At 39.6% G+C, this 9,505-nt stretch overlaps 1 protein-coding gene across 16 annotated transcripts in view; it reads left to right on the top strand.

The window, feature by feature from the left end:
• Window positions 1–9,505, top strand: part of NPAS3 (neuronal PAS domain protein 3) — an 863,203-nt gene that overhangs the window by 105,529 nt on the left and 748,169 nt on the right. Inside the window, exon 1 of one of the 16 annotated variants that reach the window (XM_079914471.1) lies at window positions 1–913. This exon is cut by the window's left edge and continues 684 nt beyond it. The exons of the other annotated variants lie outside the window; for them this stretch is intronic. The gene's annotated coding sequence lies outside the window, so the exon portion shown is untranslated. The remainder of the gene's footprint in view (window positions 914–9,505) is intronic. 16 annotated transcript variants of the gene reach the window in all.

Here is a 9,505-nt window from a genome sequence, read left to right as displayed (position 1 = left end):
TTGTTTGTCTAACACAATAATCTAAATTGGAGTCTTCCCCCAAATGAAAAAATTTATGCTTTCCAGAAAAGTTATGAAATATTGATGGAAGCAACATTTACTTTTAATTAATTAAATCCCCCTATAGAAAGTGTAAAGTAAGGTAAACATAATTTCACTGAAGGCATTAGCCTTTCTGGATATACTTTTCAAATATACTTTGGTGTGTTTTTGACTGCAAACTCTTCTTTGGCAATAGAGTTTCATTATTGAAGAAAGTACCCTTTTTCCTTAAACCTCCTTTCTGAATACAAGCTGGTGAGTTCTACTTTTATTTACTTCTCCAATTGGATGTAGAGCGTTTTCTTTCATGGTTTCCATTTTATAAAATATCAAGAAATCCTGGAGCCCCTGGAGGATGCTCTCTGAAATGGTTGCAAAATGGATGGCACTGGGACTCTTTCCTGTATCTTTGCAACTTATTTATCTCTGGCTTTATTTCTTGATAATCTGTTGTCTAGCTAGTGTTATTCTCTCCATCAGAATTAGTGTAATTATAATGCAGATTTTTTTCTGATGAATACTTTTTGAAAATTCTTATTATCTGTGAGTCATAATTACTGAGGCTCTTGGTGGTCAGGTTTCTGTAATTTGTTAGTGATTTTGCGGCTTTGTTGTGATTCGTGGATACTTTGAGGAAGCCTTTTGCTGTAGAAGAAGGGGGTCCTTTAAAGACCGTATTAAAGCAGCCGTTAATTGTTGACCATTCAGCCAACTGTTGTTCATTTGTAATTAAGCCAGTGTCACGTGTCTGACATTCCTAGCTACTTAAAGGCTGAGGCTTGTCTGTTTAAACTCCCGAGAGTGAGGATGGGTGGATGGCGTCTCCTCCGTCTCCAGGAATTCAGTCCACAGGAAGGCGTCTCTTCTAACCGTAGGTGTCATCTGAAGGGCTTGCTTTTTTAAGAATTGGTGTTATTTGTAGTCAAGGTAGACACAGTAGGCAGCACAGCTGTGACTGCCAGAGAAAGTCACTAGGGGGATATTCATAACAAGGAAATATTGGCAAATAAATGATGAAGAAGGGGAGGAAATCCCCAAGATGTTAAATGGGAGCATTGTCACTGAGATGATTAATGGTGCTGTGTATTTTAGTGAAGATGCTTATCTGGATTGTCTTGAAACTATAGTGTACATTTAATAGCACCTATAAAAAAGCATGTGGTGCAAGAGCACATTGAAGAGAAAAAGCTGTGGATCCTGACTTTATTTTCCTCAGTGTTTTCTCCAGCTACACCTTTGGCTGCTGGGTATTGGAAAGCTGGTGTTAATATATATTATATATAGGAGTATGTATATTCTATATAATATATTTACTATTAACTGGCCTTTGTATAGGTCCCCTCCCTAGAGGATTGAAAATGTTTTGTGAAAAAGATGGGTATCTTTTCAACCCTTTTTAGGGGTGAACGTTATCAGTAAAAGGGAAACACTGATCACTCAGATTTGCCTAGTCATCCTAGGCAGACGGCAGGGCTGGCCCTAATGCTACGGTGGGTAAACGGCCAAAGTTCCATCATTGATGGCTTTAGTACAATTAAAAAAAAACTTCCATTAATTTCTGCTGAAGGAGTGGCTGTCTTAGAAGACCCTCTAGCTTTCTGTGTCAAGCCATGAACATCCTGATTCTGTGTAATGAATTATCACTTGCCTTGAGGGCTCTTTTATCAAAGATGGCAGGTTCATCTTTGGGCAGTTACTTAACCTTCTTGGGCCTCAATAATTACTACTAGACACAGGGCTAGACATAGACAAGAGACATATAATCCTATCTTCAATGAGCTTAGCGTCTAGTAGAGCACTGTTTTTTAATTTGGGGGGCCCTACTGGAATATTGGGGTATGAATCCAATTTGGTGGATCAAGATTAGATATTTAAAAATGAGCTGGAAGATAATAGAAAATTTTAGTGCATCGCACTTAGGAAGAGTGTGTTTTATCTTGTGAGGCTTCCGGTTTTTATGTGTGTGTATGTGTACCTAAAACTGCACGTATGTGTGTACATGGGGTGTGGTTATCACTTAAAATGTGTTTGTCACTGTGTTTTATATCCAAAAAAAGATTGAAAGCCACTATAGTAGTTGGTAGGTGGACATGTAAACATAATGACGTATGGGTATTACATCAGTAAGTGTTCAGGGTACCGTGAGTCATAAAGAAATGGTCAGTCTGTGGAAAGGGTTGAGGACTGTCTGGTCTCTCATATCTAGGATGTGCTGGAGCCAACTTGGATAGGCTCATGAGAGCAGGCTGTATGCTCATCTTTCCAACTCTTTGACCCCTGACCTCATACTGGTGACTTGAAATTGGGCAAAGTATTTTCACTATGGAAATTGGAAAATGCTGCAAATTAGACGCTTTCCTACCCCCACGTAGTTGTTAAATATTTACCAGCATATATCACTTAAGAGGAGTGATATTCCTTCCAACTGTAATTCTATGGCTTTATAATTATTGTGAATTATTTTACATTTTAAAGCATTTTATATGTTGCATTTGGATGTTACTGGGAATTATTAAAATAATTAAATCATTTCAATGATATTGAAGTTTAAAGTGCATAGGAATATGAAACCTGTGATTAATTATTTCAAAATGTCCATAATTTATGGTTTCAGAATAATGGTAGTTACCCTAACTTCTTACATTAAATGACTATGACATGGACAGTTTAAAACTTCAAATTGTAATTGGTGATATTAAGTTTTTTTGGCAAAGGGTAGGAATACAGTGTTTTCAAGAATGCTAACCACATTGTAAATACTTTATAAATTTCATTGCTTTATGTTAAGCTGTCATTTCGCTAAGTACTGAAACTTTTAGATCCCAGACCCCTCTCTCCATTTTTAGCTCTCCTTATAGTTTGCAATAGTATCTTTAGATTTTAGTGAACCCATCTATAAAGTAGTAGACTGGATTGGGAGATGACATGGTTATTTGTAATTAAAACAGTTGTCTTATTTTTTTCTATTTTCAGTCATAAAAGTAAAAGTAGTATGTATGAGTTGGAAAAAAATATCCCCCTCCATAATAATTAGGATAACTTTAAACTTTATTTTTAAAGAAAGACAAGAAGATATTTGAGTCACAGGAAAGGAAACTTTCCCAGACATGAGATGGAATTGTAACAATAAATTCATTAAATTACCTGTGCTAATATGTGATTGTGGGGAAAGATAACTAGGTAGGAAAGAGTCAGCTGAGAAAGGCCTTTAGGGCCTTAAAGTTTGCCACAATTTAGCTATCTGGTTGGATACTACTGTAGAGGGATTCGAGGAAGATTGGGCATCCTTGAAATGACTGTTGTTGAGCACAGCTTTAAGACGAGTCTGGGGAGACTGGAAGTTAAGTTACTGATATTTATCGAGCCTATGCTACGTGCCATGTCAGTGGGCACTGCTGTACCTATTTTGAACAAAGAGGTTTAACTCAGGGTTCCTAGTCTCAAAGTGCAGCCAAGATTGAGAAGGTGCTTGTAATTGACTAGACAGGTATCACCTAAAGAGAAGGAGACATTGGCAAGTTTGTGAGGGTTGTCTTTGTTTCCTCTCTTCTCCATTCCAAGCCCATCTTCGTCCTCTGTGAAATTTACTCCACCTGGATACCTGGGTAGTGTTTCATGCCTGGGCCTTTCCCCAAAGAGGCGGGGCATACATTTTTGTCTGTCCCCCTCATTGAGGGTCAGGTGTTGTTAACTGATAATGTTACTCTTCCATTTGAATTTTAATAAGCAACTCCAAGTAAAGAATTCAAGCAAAAAAGGGTGGCTTCTCCAACAGAGTAATTTCAGACACCATGACAGGGATTGGAGGAATTAACCTGGGCCTGGAGGGACAAACCCAGAAGGAGGGTGTTCTCCTGTTCGGGACAGTATTGAGGCTGGCCTTTGCCACGAAGTAGGGGTTTGAAGTGGGAAGATTCAGACTCAGAAGAGGGAAGGAATTAACAGGGTCCAGGAGTAAGAGGAGGAGAATGAATGAAGAAAGAAGAAATTCACCAGTCTTCATCTGCTGTGTTGTGCCAGACAGAGTGCTAACCACTTGCACGTGTCCTCCCAATTAAGGAGAACAAGACAGGTGCCTTGTCAGGCAGGCTGCTGGGGGATAGATGGTCACCAGTGCTGAAGGGGAGGGAAAGGTCAAGGAGGCTCCAGTGGCAGCAGCAAGTTCTTTTACTGGTTGTTTAACCCGATTGATTGATTGCTATTATACTGGATCCTCATCCCCCACCTCACGCACATTAGAATAATTAACGCCAGTTGTGTTTGGATCAGTAAATACCTAAGAATTGAGAAAAGCGAAATATACAGTGAACTTCATAAAGAGCTCTAATAGAATCTGCATGTTAAACAGACGTTGAACTTCGCAGCAAGAACTGCTTCAAGCCTTTCAACGTCCAAATGAATTCTGATTTCCACATCATGCCTTTCAGACCTCAGCATGGTTTCTGGTGGTTTCTCCCAGTTAATTTTAGCATCACACCAATGATTTTGCCTGCAAATGACTTGAAGTAGCGTATCTTGGTAATGTGATGGCATACAAGTGTATTATTTAGGACTAGCTTTAAAAGGAACTAATTTATTCATTTAACGAATGTATTTTGATTGCCACCCATGAGTCAGGTGCTATTTTACACGAACTGACTTGGTCAAAGGTGACTAAGAGACTTCTGCCCTCCAGGAGCCTAGAAGACTGAGATGTAAACCAGTAATTGGGGTTCCATGCGAGAGGTGCCTCTGGTGAGATGAGTGCAAACTGTGGAAGTGACGCCATGCAAGAGGTATTTTTAATAGTCAGGGTGGGCCGTGGAGTCTTCATGGTGGAGGAGATACCTGATTTGGGGGAGGGGTGCCTGAGGTAGTGATTTAGGCTAAAAGAAGAGTATTTCTTGTGTAGCAGATCACAAATGGCACGTGTCAGGAGTGGAGGGCTGGGGAAAAGGCGACAGTTAAGGTTGGAGAAGGGGAGCAAAGGCATCTGGTAGATTGCCCTCCTGTGGGGGCCCTGGAGGGGTTTTCAGGAGGGGCAGAGTGTGGAACGGACTGCCTGTTAGAGAACAGCTCTGGAAGCAGCTTAGACCTGAGGCAGGAAAGCTGCCGCGGAGTGGCCCATGGCCTCAGCGCCTCCTCTGTTTAGAAAGTTATTTAGTGTGCTTTGCATGGAAGAGTGTGCAGTCATCCTGTGTTTGTTAGTTTGAAGTTATTTTTGATTTATAAACATCTTGGAGGACTCTCCCAATATGAAATCCAGTTCAGGACCTATCCACAAATTCACTGCTTTTCTTGGCTTGAGGTGCTTCATATTTGCCTTTCTCCTCACAGACCACTTGTAATTCAAGATAAAGGAATGCCAGAGAGTAAAAATGCACAGGCACAGGAGGCATGATTTAAAATGAAAGAATATTAATTGGCTTCACCAGAGTGTATATTTTCATTATGAGAGAAGTGACTGCCTAGATTTTTAAAAATAATTGGTTAGTGACACCTGCAGTATGTATGAGAACTCTAGAAACTTGAGAACAGAAAGTAAAGGTCAAGGTTACAGGAATAGAGCTACAATGAGCCTTTTGTAGGCATGCTGTTCAACTACAGTGTTCAAAATCGCTAACGGGTGGTTTCAGAGAGGGACGGAGACGAATGTGCTTGTGCGCAGATTTAAAAAATAATAGAGCAAACTTATCTATAAACCGTGGTTTTAATAAATTCTCTTCACCTTAAGAACAGCTTGTTCTGTGTGTTGTTTGTAAAGATGTCTTTAGTGAATTTTTGGTCTTAGTTTATGCATCAGAGTAGAAGAATTATGCTTTAGTCCAATTTAGATCCACAAGTCCACGCAATAATATTTAATCATTGCTAGAGAGAGCTAAACCTCCTGGAAATGGATCTGAGTTTGATCCTAGCCCCACAATTATCTATTAGATGTGGGACAGTGGCCAAGTTACTGAACTCTTTAAGCTTCTGTTTTCTCACCTCTGAAATGGAGACAAAAACGATAATTATCTCATAGTTGTTTTGAGGGTCAATGTGATGATAAAGAAGATGATAATGGCTAACATTACTAATCTTTTAGCGGATACTGATGTCTGGCAGTGGGCTAGTAGCTTAATATATACATTTTAAAAGTCTTTACAATAAACGTAGACACTAGGTATATTTATTACCACCATTTTACAGATAACTTACAGAGTAGCTCACTCAAGGTTAAGAAGGTAGGATATGGTGGGGTTTGGATCAGCATCACTAAACTATGACTCACTGGCCACATCTGTTGCCCCTGCCCGTTTTTGTAAATAAAGTTTTATTAGAACACTTCTACACCCATTCACTTATGCACTATCTATGTATGCTTTTGTGCTCCCATGACAGAGTTGAGTAGTGGTGACGGAGACCATATGGCCCACAAAGCCTCAAATGTTTTCTGTGTGGCCCTTTACAGAAAGAGTTTACTGACCCTTGCGTTAGACCTCCAATCTGTCTGACTGCAGAGCGTAAGGTCTAAACCACAAAAACATTTACTATGCTGCTTGGCATATAGTAAAAACTCACTAAATGAGCAGTGCTTTGTTACTCATCTAACTTAGGGTACGACTCTTCACCTCATAGAGCTCTTGTTTACAAAATGGAAATAATCATTTAGCCTCCAGCAAGATAAGCCATTATGACTATGGAAATGTTGAATTTAACGTTCCTAAAGGAACGCATCCTGAGTTGTATGTTAAATTTGCCATTTATTACCATGTGTTATGTAATATAGATGCAAGAATTTCCACTTTCATAGCATTTAAGATACAGTATTGCATTATAAGGAATAATTGTGAACTTTAGTGAACATTCAGCATCACTGTTAATTTCATACACCAGAAAATTTCATATGCGTAGGAAGATTATATTTTCTTAAATTTCCAATGGAAAATACATTAAAATGGAAATGCCACTTAAAAAGTATTATGATCTGTGTTAAAAGTATGTATAAGCTTACAGAAGAAAAAATGCAACAGGATTTTTTATCCACTTAAATGAGAAGATACATAATCAGCGTACCCCCCTTAATAGTCTGACCAACAACCAAGGGAAGAGATTGTTTTCAACTTTACTCAGAAATTTTATTTCCATGTATTTGTCTATTGATTCAGGGAATTCCCTGTCCTCTGCCCAGTAATGACCTTGGATTTGTGTTACTTTGGAGCTTATCGAGTACACTGTGGCAGGACATCAACTTGTGTTAAGGGGATACTCTTGGAATTACCTTTCATTAAGTTCAATGCTATGGCTCTGGGTTGGTGGCCTGGGGGGTGGGTTGCGATTGCTAGATTAGTTATATTGTTTTCTTTTGGAAAAGCTCTTTTTGAATAGAGATGCAACACATTTCATTCCAGAGCATTTAGAAAATGCATATAAACATAAAGAAAAAAACATAGCATTTGTAATCGCACCACCCATAGACAGCTACCACTAACAATTTGGTGTCTATCCTTATGTATAAGTGTGTTTATATGCATGTCATCTTTGATAGTTCTATATCAACATATATAGGTTTTCCTTGTGAATCCATCCACAAGGTGCCTCAGCTAACATATCTGGGGCCAAGTGCTCTAATTTGTCCACAAGCAACTTATTTAAGGGAAGTTGGAAACTAGTCAACTTCCATATAGAAACTACTTTCTGCAGAGATTTGCTGTCTTACACAACGTATATTTTTTCCTGTTGCAGTTTGCGTTTCCTTTCTGAACTTTTACTACTTTCTTGTGTGGGGAATTTAAATTCTTTAGTTAGAAAAAACAAGAGCTAGTGATAAAATTTTCAGCAGAAAAATCCTTCTCTATCCTCTCAGTATTTTAATCTAGAGAGTCCATCACTGAAAGGTAGAAAGTTAGAGGATGAAGCTAATGGTGAGAAGGGTATAGTGGGCTCGAGAAACGTACAGCTTTTTAAAAAAAATTTATTAATCAATTTATTTATTTTGGCTGCGTTGGGTCTTCGTTGCTGGCTTTCTCTAGTTGTGGCGAGCGGGTGCTACTCTTTGTTGCAGCGCGTGGGCTTCTCATTGCGGTGGCTTCTCTTGTTGCAGAGCATGGGCTCTAGGTGCGTGGTCTTCAGTAGTTGCAGCGCATGGGCTCAGTAGTTGTGGTTCGCGGGCTCTAGAGTGCAGGCTCAGTAGTTGTGGCTCACGGGCTTAGTTGCTCCACGGCATGTGGGATCTTCCCGGATCAGGGATCTAACCCGTGTCCCCTGCATTGACAGGCAGATTCTTAACCACTGCACCACCAGGGAAGTCCCATACAGCTTTTTTTAGATCAGAATATGTACATGTATGAGAGGTAACCGTTAAGTGATTAGACGGAGTTTTCTGGCTACTTTACCAACTCATTCTCTCACATGCCACATCTGCTACATCAATCCTTAGGTTGCTTAAAAAGAATGCTACTTACTGTGTTCAGCATTGAGATGTTTTCATCTAGTTCTCAAAGCAGAGAGAGGTCTGGTTTCTGGGAGGATTTTGGTTCAATAACCAGAGTGTAAGGAAAGTATACTTGAGTGATTTTCTGTTGGCCAACTTGAGACCTTTGTGATTCACATATTAGTGTGAGGATTCTTTGGAATTGAGCACTTGATATTTATGTGATTAAATAGACTATCATCGTATCTTATTTAAAACCTCATTTCCCTTCCCTTCCTTCAGCTCATTTATAAAGACTCCCTGCAATAAATACTAAATGCAGTAGTATTTATATAGAAGATTTTATATATAAGACCTCACTCTTTGCTTTTTCTCATTAGGTGCCAATGACGAGAGGCCTGTTTCTCTCTCTAGCAATTCTTATCACTTGCATTTCAACCAACATAAGCTTCCATAACAGCCTCATTTCCTTGACTATTGCCTGTCAGGGGTGCTCAGAGTGAATCACAGCCAATTGCATGCCTTGGACTTTAAACCAGAAGAGGCGCATGGTCTTTTTGATGATTCTTCTCTTTGCTTCCACTCTCCAACCACACTAACAAAATTGGTTTAGGAGTGAAATTGAGTTGGCATGGCTCTGTTGGGCACAGTTTCCCATTCCATGTGCTTTAGACACCAGCTGGATCTCCTGATGAAGAATTAACATTTGCAGTGCAGGAGTCCCTTGCCATCAGAAAGCAGAGCATTCCTAGGAAAGCCTTTGTAAGCCAAAATGATGTAAAGTGAAGAAGCAATTACCTTAGGACCCGTCTTGCTAACAGGTGCACAAAATAAATGGAGGTGAAGACACATGCTCAAACACAGTTCAAAGCTATGAGGGTTTGATGCTGAGATGCAGAGCATAGTTCCTGGGGAAGGAACTTGGTGGTGCCTCTCACTGCTCAGGGTGAGCTCACTGCCTCTGTAACTTCTCACCGCAAAACAAACACTGAAGGCTATTTTCGCTTTTGCCCTTTCCCCAAATGTGAAAGTCCTCTTCCGATTTCTTTCAGTTATTGAAAACAGGTACGA

The sequence above is a fragment of the Stenella coeruleoalba genome, assembly GCF_951394435.1.
Source record: "Stenella coeruleoalba genome assembly, chromosome: 2".
Classification (NCBI taxonomy): Eukaryota; Metazoa; Chordata; class Mammalia; order Artiodactyla; family Delphinidae; genus Stenella; species Stenella coeruleoalba.
This window is presented reverse-complemented; position numbering and strand designations above follow the sequence as displayed.